General features: G+C 40.4%; 1 long non-coding RNA gene across 1 annotated transcript; it reads left to right on the plus strand.

Annotated features, from left to right (window-relative positions):
• The first annotated feature begins 280 nt into the window (after positions 1-280).
• On the plus strand, positions 281-7,720 carry LOC121400013. Its single transcript, XR_005965473.1, has 4 exons — positions 281-335; positions 5,516-5,548; positions 6,985-7,076; positions 7,452-7,720. It is a non-coding gene; the product is annotated as an uncharacterized LOC121400013 (long non-coding RNA).
• Positions 7,721-9,078: the final 1,358 nt, after the last annotated feature.

A 9,078-nucleotide genomic window follows, 5' to 3' on the forward strand; every position in this document is an offset into this window, starting at 1 on the left:
GATTTAGCCTTGAGTGCTTCCACAATTCCCCTCTAATAGAGGAGAGCACTCGAACGCAGATTAACTGCTTGTGATTGATATTTATTTAAGATGCTGTACACAACATATTTCGGGCTGCAATTGACAGAAAGAAAATACTGTCACAATGTGAGGCCAAATGGATGGAAAGGTTGAATTGCATTGAACCATTTGGGAAAAATGAGGCCTGGAGTCTTAAATGTTTTTTGTGAACAGATTCCTTTATATCCTTGACTGAAACTTTTTATGTGTATCTCTTACAGTTGATTCGAACAAGATGACACTGAACTAATTGACATTATAACTAAATAACCATGGTGAGGATATAACCTATTGTTATTGAAACTTTATTGAAACTGTATTGTTACACTACTGGAAGTACTATTTTGGTAAAAGATATGCTGATGCATTTTGTTTACTGGCCACAAGATGGAGCTGTAGACACACGTGGGGTTTATGGGTAATGAAGTGCTTAAAAGTTGTTTTTTCTCACACTGTTTGTAACATGCACCAGAGGAAGGACCAGTTGGGTCCGAAACATGTAGTGTGGTAATAAAAACTACATACTTTTGAAGACTCTCCAGATTTCTTTATGCTTTACAATCCCTATACTTTATCTATAGTAACTTAATGTGCCTTTAGGGATGCAAATTGCATTAAAATTCTAAAAAACGATAAAATACTCACAGCAATTTCATCTTCAATTTTGTTCAAAGTCAACTCAGCATCATCTTCTGCTACAGTCTTTTCATCTTCCTCTTCTGTTGGGTATGTAGGCCTATAATTCATAAACAGAACATGAAAATGAACAGATCAGACACATGAAGATGCCAATAAAACACTGACACTGAGAACCCTACAAATGCACCATTTCAAAACATATTCCTGTGTTTAATTGACCTTATTTACAGAATCACCCTCCCTAAATAAGCATCAACCTATATCTTCATATTAAATTCTTGAAACTTTTACTTACAATCATGCAGATAAATCTTAGTTTTTTTATTTTTGGTACATTAAGGGGCAGATTTATCAAGGGTCGAAGTGATTTTCGTAGTTAAAAACTTTGAATTTCGAGCTATTTTTGTGTACTTTGACTAAGGAATAGTCCAACTTTTTTTCCTTCGACTATGTGATCCTTCTATTCGACTTTGACCATTGAATTCGAATATCGAAGGATTCAAAATTTATCAATCTTTGCTCTAAGTTTTTTCAAAAAATACTTATTCCCCAACTTTGACCTGCCAAGCTCCGTCTCCCACTTCGATAATCGAATATTCAAAGTTTTTTTTAATTTGAATATTCGATTGAGCCTATCTATCCTTAGGCTTCAGTAAATGGTTAATGGGTCCATGGAATGCTGGGAAAACATTGGGTTACCAATAAAAACCTACACCTGATGCTATTTTACTTTAAAAGAGGCCATCGCCTAGGCTCATTTTGTTACCCTCAACCCAGGCAGAGTGGATAACATTGAAGCAGGACTTTTTTTAAATAGGACAATTCCCTAATTACTTATGACTCGTTGATTGTATTCATCTACTGATCACACACCACCTCCCCTAACGTCATTGTAAGTGCTCCCATTACAACAATCTGTGTTTCCTGGAAGTGTCCATGATGCTTCTATCCACCCTCACTCAGCTCCCAATCACCTCTTCACCCAACAACAAATGCCTGAGGGCTGGCTTGTGAGTAAGTTATACTGTATGTTATATTTTCTATAAAGCCATTTGAAAGATTCCTTTAAAGGAATGTGCATGTATTTGGCATAGACTAGATACAATCTTGTAACAATACATGCATTATGCTTCTTGGGACTTGTACTTTACTTCAATTAAGTGATTTTTTTGGCAGGGATTATAATTAATGGCACCTGACTGACTTTGAGGTTGAATGTGTGTTAATCAATTAACTAATAAGGAAGGGAAGGCATGTCTTCTACCAAGTTGTTGATGAAATTGCACTTACAATACCTCTCACTCACTGGGGGTGCTGTGCTTTATTGGCCCTGGAAGGTTTTGCACCTCTGCATTGTGTTTGTCATGTTGCAGTGCAGCCTGGCCTCACACCGGATATTAATGACGATCTTCAACTCCAGATTCTGGGGTATATTGGCAGATGGAGGGCTAACCAACCACAGAGAAGAATATAATCAGATGATAATCAGATGATAATCAGGTAGAGTCTTTCTAGGAGCCTTCATCGATATTAACTCAATAATGACTGAAATGTACTAATACCTAGGTCTTTGTTTGTCCTTAATATGTTGGTTTTGTCATGGGGGTTATATGTCAGTTCATGAGGCTTTTGGTCCTATTTAACCCCTTCTTCTGTTGTCCAACTTGGAACTGAATTGTTAACTCTACAAAAAAGGGGGTTAGGTATATATAGCACACAAAGTACAAGCAACAAAGTGCAAATGTTTGCATACAAGGAAGATGAAATACAGAGGATTCTAAATAGTGTGGAAATGAGCCAACCCACCACCTCTGGTCGCCATAAATCGAAAGATCATAGCCTTAAACTTCTGAACCTACAGAAAAAGGAAATCAGCATGTCGCAACATATATCAGCATTGGCACAGTATGTAAGGGCACAGCAAATCCCTCGTGGATTAAGAGTGGATCTTAAGCCTGGGCTCTGTACTGAGGATACCCTGATGGCGCAGCGCTGGGAAGCGATCTGTAACAAATGTAGCCAGGATCTGATGGTGTTAACCATAGAGCGGACACAAGAGAAACTCACCAGTATACGGCAGGAGACCACAGAGGAGAAGGCGAGACTCACTGAGCAATGCGGGCAAGGAAAGGCGGTGGCCATCTTGGAGGAGCAAGCTGAGACGCTCAGCAAATACCGCAAGATGTTACAAGCACGGAAGCAGAGCAAACTGGAGCGCGACGAGGAGGACTACAGGCTAAACCGCGTATACACGTGGAAAGATGACCGACGTCGGCAGCGATCCCAAAGATACCCACCACGCTACAGGGGACAGGAGAGCGGACTGCCAGGTCCTGCACACGGAAGCAATATGAATCACGGCGCAGCCCCACTAAGTGAACGCGGAAGCCAGGCAAGCGACTCGGAAACCAGCACCGCATCTTCAGCTTCAGTTTTTTTAGGCGAGCGGATGCCAAGGGAGAACAGCGATGGCAAAAGAAGAAATTCAAGAGAACCAATACCCAGAGAACAGTACCCGTATCGGAAACGCCAGCAGAGGAGGTAATGGATTTAATAGTTAACCTTTCCTCCCATGAACTAACTGCAGCCGAGAGTACTGTATTAAATAAAGGGTTAGGCTTTGTCCCAACTTATATCTGTGACCCTGTAAACTGGGAAGTGGACTTTTTGAAATTTACAAGGAACATTAAGCTAAAAATGCAATTTATTGATAATAAACAATGTCTTAATGAAAGAAAGGTTACGTTAAGGAAAGCTAGCAGTTATATGCCAGACATAGATAACCAGGCTATTAATATGTTTGAGAACGTTGTACTAAATGATGTTAAACATGTGTGGGAAAAAAATGCGTCGAGGGCCATCACTAGGAATAACCTCACCCTGAGAGAAAGAACAGCCTTAAAATCCTTAGAGAACAACAGCAATTTGGTGATAAAGAAGGCTGACAAGGGTGGCGCTATCGTAGTGATGGATAAAGCCAAGTATGTAGATGAAATACAGAGACAGCTGGCAGTCCCTGGACATTATAAGATAATAGGCAATGACCCTACTTTACAAATTAAAAAAGAGGTTGACAATATGGTCCAGGAGGCATGGAATGATGGCATAATTGATAAGGGGACGGCAGAATTTTTAAGTACAGCATATCCACGCATACCGGTCCTGTATACTGTACCAAAAATACACAAAAGACTGCACGATCCTCCTGGACGGCCCATAGTATCGGGAATAGGGTCAGTCTTGGAACCACTTTCCAAGTTCGTGGATTCATATTTGCAACCTCTTGTGCAGCAAATTCCTACATGCTTGAGAGACACCACAGACCTGTTATGTAAATTGAAGGATATTACTGGTTTAAGTGACGAATGCTTCCTCTGCAGCATTGATATCGAAAGTTTATTTACAGCGATCCCACAGCAAGAGGGAATTAATTGCATTGAAAACGCGCTATTTGAGACAGATATCCCTCTACGCCTACTCTATTTCCAAATAGACTGTTTAACAATTGTGCTAACTAAAAATTATTTTAAATTTGGTGAACAGTTCTTTTGGCAATGCCAGGGGACGTCGTTGGGGGCACCATCATTTGCAAATTTATTTGTGAATATGCTGGAAAAAAAGATGTTCCTAGCAAATGAGTATAGCCAACATATTCTGTTATATCAGAGATTTGTCGACGATATCCTGGTGATATGGCAGGGAGACATTAAGATATTCCAGGAAATGGTCGAGAAAGCGAACAGGAGCCACCCCACTATAAGATTTACTATAGAGATTGCCAAAAAGAAACTACATTTTCTAGACATAGAAATGACTATTGAAGAGGGAGTAATTGTAACAAATTTGTTTTGTAAGCCAACGGATCGAAACAATCTGTTACATACAGGCAGCTTTCATAATCCAAAATGCATCAGAGGAATCCCAAAGGGCCAGTTATTGAGGGCTAGAAGGATAGCATCCAAAGAAGAAGGGTATGAGAAAGCCGCCCGAACCCTGAAATATAGGTTTTTGGAAAAGGGATATGCCCCACAAGGACTGGAAAAACTGATTGAGGAGGTCAGGGAAATACCTAGGGAAGTGTTATTGAAAGAGAAGGGAAATAGAGTACGGCAGGAGAGGATTCCCTTTGTTAGCCAATTTGGCCTACAAAGTAGGGAGATTGAGTCTATCATTAAAAAATACTGGCCAATCCTATGTACTGACAAGGCACTTTCTAGCACCAATGTTTTGCTATAGGAAAGGGAAGTCGATTAAAGATAAACTCTGTAAAGCCGAACTAGAAACTAAATGCAGGATGCAAACAATCTTTCATAGCACCCCTCAAGTCGGAACCTTCCCATGCCTAAATTGCGTATGCTGCTCTTCTGTCATTAAAGGGAAGCATATTAGTCATCCCACTAAAGGATATAAAGTCAGCATGAAGCATTACGCTACATGTAATACAAGTTCAGTGGTTTATTTATTGAAATGTCCCTGTGGGAAGGTTTATATAGGACAGACCTCAAGAAGTGTGAAGGAAAGAATAAAAGAACATAAAGGGAACATAAGAAACTTTACCCCAAACACTAGCACAGATACAGCAGTGTTCCGACATTTTGCTGAATACCACCATAATGTAGCTCAGTTGAGGTGGTTAGTTGTAGAAGTGGTGAAACAACAAACAAGAGGAGGTGATAGAAAAAAAGCACTCCTTCAGAGGGAAACTGTGTGGATTAAGAAATTGGATAGCATGCAGCCAGCAGGATTAAATGACCAATGGAGCGTGAAATGCTTCTTATAACAAGCTAATTACATATATTCTGCTTTAAATCCACAGATACAAGTGAATCCTGCCCTAACCTTACAATAGGTAAGAAAACAAGCTTACTGCTGAATGCTAAGTGGTTACATAGAGGGCTTTGTTTGACATTGTTGCAAATAGGTGACTTGAATTGAAACAGTTTATGCGGCTAAAGCAGGGGTGTCCAACCCGCGGGCCGCGGGCCGCATGCGGCCCTGAATGGAGATCCATGTGGCCCAGCAGGAAGCAATCTTTTTGGCATGTTGCGCGTCAGAGCAAAGGCACGCCTCCTCTCCCCACAGCTTTGCTGGCTGCAGCTTCCCTGTGCTGTGCGTGCGGTGCGTGTGACGTCAGCGCCGGCGCTTTGCGTGTGATGTCAGCACCGGCGCTCTGCGAATGAAGTCACCGCCTGTGTTCTCCAGTCTCCCCAACGGCTGCTAGCTGCTGCTAGCTAGCAGCGTGTGTTTTTGGCGCCAATTTCCTGGCTTTGCTGGGCCCTGCCCCCTCTTGTCTGGCAGCGTGAGGCACAGAGAGAGAGCGCAACTCCCAAAACTACGTGGCGAGCAACTCCCAAAACCTGCCTAATAAAAGGCTAGCTTCAGCCTGCATCTTACTGGCAAGTCAGGCACTCTTGCACTCCACAGCAACCAATTATTATTACCTCATCTCCCCTGGTTCAGCACAATACACCTGCACAGTATTTTTACAGGTACAGAATTTTTAACTGTTTTAGTCTGGCTTAGTGCTTTGCATTTGACATGATAAATTTGGAAGTAGGGATTTGTGTAATAACACCCCTTGGCCATATACCTATTCCACAATTTTCTGGAATTATTATTTTTACTAAATTCACTGTGTGTAGGTCTGTAGGATAAGGCTAATTAAAGAGCAGTGCAATAAATTAGAATTAATACAAAAATTAATTAAAAAGAAATGAATTCCCAAGCCCCCTGTGATTCCCAATAATCAATTGATTTGTTTTTTAAGATAATTAATTATGAGGTAAATGTACTTAATAGCTTATAAGTGCATTGCAATGAATAATCACTTCTTAATTAAATTCACAGTTCATAGTATCAAAAATAGAGAATTAATTTTGTAACTGAAAAATGAATTATAAATAAATTGTTTATTCAACTTCAAAAGTAGCCCAAACATAGCACAGTGTGTGCAGTGAAATAAATAATTTTTTATGAAAATACGCAAGTTACAAATTGGGCCTCTTTTAGTTATGCCCCTGGTGATGGTCAAGTCTGTACCTACCATTTTGCTTTGTTGGAAAATTAGCAAAACAGTGAAAATTTAAAAAAGGCATATTTTCACATACGTTCATTTATTTTTGAGACTTTTTTTACTGCAAATATTGAGCTATTTTTGGCTACCTTTGAAGTGCCACTTGGCTATTTTTGGGCTGGTTTTGAAAATTAGACCTGGCAACCCTGTTTGTATGCGATGTGTGCCATCCATGAACAGGCATTTTACATAGCATTCCCTTTTTTAAACAGTTATTTGTTCCTGTGAGGTGTACACAGCTTCCTACAGCAGAAACACTGAGCTGATCAACCTGAAAGTGAGCGTTCGGTCGTTATTTGGAAAGGTAGGTAAGCATTTTTAAGTGGCACCTCTCCCATCGCCTGCTATGTTTTACATTTGGCAGCCATAAATGGTAATATAGTACATATTTTCCTTATAGCTCTTGCTATTCGTTCCCGTGAAGCTTAGCTCAATCTGGTTATCTAGCTGGTATTGTAGTTAATTTCTGTGTATTTCCTTTATTTTTATAAATCAAAAGTGTTGTGTATTTCATGTGTGGCCCCAGAAAATTTTTCTTCTTCAAATGTGGCCCAGGGAAGCCAAAAGGTTGGACACCCCTGGGCTAAAGCATGTTACAAATGTGTCAAGTGAATACTCCAGTAGGCAAAATTTATTGCAGTACTAGGCTTTTCATTGTATATATGTTTTTATTAACCAGGTTGTTCTGAAGCCTACAACAGTGGTTGTCTAACCAGCACTTCTTTGGTGATTAAAGGATAATAATACATAAGAAGACACAAGCACTTTGTACACTTTGGAGGAGTTTTAGTAATTGTTATTAATTGGTATTAATTGTTTTTAATAACCATTGTATAAGACACGTTTTTGATGCAATAATGTATTTTTATAGTTGCACTAGACCCTGTGGGTAAATAATGGGTTAATTTCCTAAGCAAAGCTGTAATTTTTACGCCCACCTTCTTTTCCCCTCACTAGAGATGTCGCGAACTGTTCGCCGGCGAACTTGTTCGCGCGAACATCGGGTGTTCGCGCTCGCCGGAAGTTCGCGAACGTCGCGCGACGTTCGCCATTTTGGGTTCGCCATTGTTGGCGCTTTTTTTTGCCCTCTCACCCCAGACCAGCAGGTACATGGCAGCCAATCAGGAAGCTCTCCCCTGGACCACTCCCCTTCCCTATAAAAACCGAAGCCCTGCAGCGTTTTTTCACTCTGCCTGTGTGTGCTGAAGAGATAGTGTAGGGAGAGAGCTGCTGCCTGTTAGTGATTTCAGGGACAGTTGAAAGTTTGCTGGCTAGTAATCGTTTTGATACTGCTCTGTTATTGGAGGGACAGAAGTCTGCAGGGGTTTGAGGGACATTTTAGCTTAGGTAGCTTTGCTGGCTAGTAATCTACCTTCTACTGCAGTGCTCTGTATGTAGCTGCAGTGGGCAGCTGTCCTGCTTCTGATCTCATCTGCTGACTGCTGCAATAACAGTAGTCCTTGTAAGGACTACTTTTATTTATTTTTTTGTTGTTTTACTACTACTACTACTACTACTATAAGAGCCCAGGGCTATTAGTCTAGCAGTGTTGGGGAGTGGGACTGGTGTGCTAATCTGCTGCTCCTAGTAGTTCAGCAGCACCAACTTTAATTTTTTTTTTTTAATATTCATTTTTTTTTATTTTACTTTTTTTATTTTACTACCGCTGTAGTAGTGTATAAGTTGACCTTTTAGGCATTATTTGCCCTGTAGGCATTATTTGCACAGTGTTTTCTTCAACCCGCCATCTAGCTGTGTGACCTTGTTCACATTCTGTCTAAATATCCATAATATTACCGTCTCCAGAAAAAACACCGGAGTGACTTTTTTCAAGCAGCCATAATATATTTTACGTAATCCGTATCCACCGCTGTAGTAGTGTATACGTTGACCTTGTAGGCATTATTTGCACACTGTTTTCTTCAACCTGCCATCTAGCTGTGTGACCTTGTTCACATTCTGTCTAAATATCCATAATATTACCGTCTCCAGAAAAAACACCGGAGTGACTTTTTTCAAGCAGCCATAATATATTTTACGTAATCCGTATCCACCGCTGTAGTAGTGTATACGTTGACCTTGTAGGCATTATTTGCACACTGTTTTCTTCAACCCGCCATCTAGCTGTGTGACCTTGTTCACATTCTGTCTAAATATCCATAATATTACCGTCTCCAGAAAAAACACCGGAGTGACTTTTTTCAAGCAGCCATAATATATTTTACGTAATCCGTATCCACCGCTGTAGTAGTGTATACGTTGACCTTGTAGGCATTATTTGCACACTGTTTTCTTCAACCCGCCAT

This window comes from Xenopus laevis, chromosome 2L (genome assembly GCF_017654675.1).
Source record: "Xenopus laevis strain J_2021 chromosome 2L, Xenopus_laevis_v10.1, whole genome shotgun sequence".
NCBI lineage: Eukaryota > Metazoa > Chordata > Amphibia > Anura > Pipidae > Xenopus > Xenopus laevis.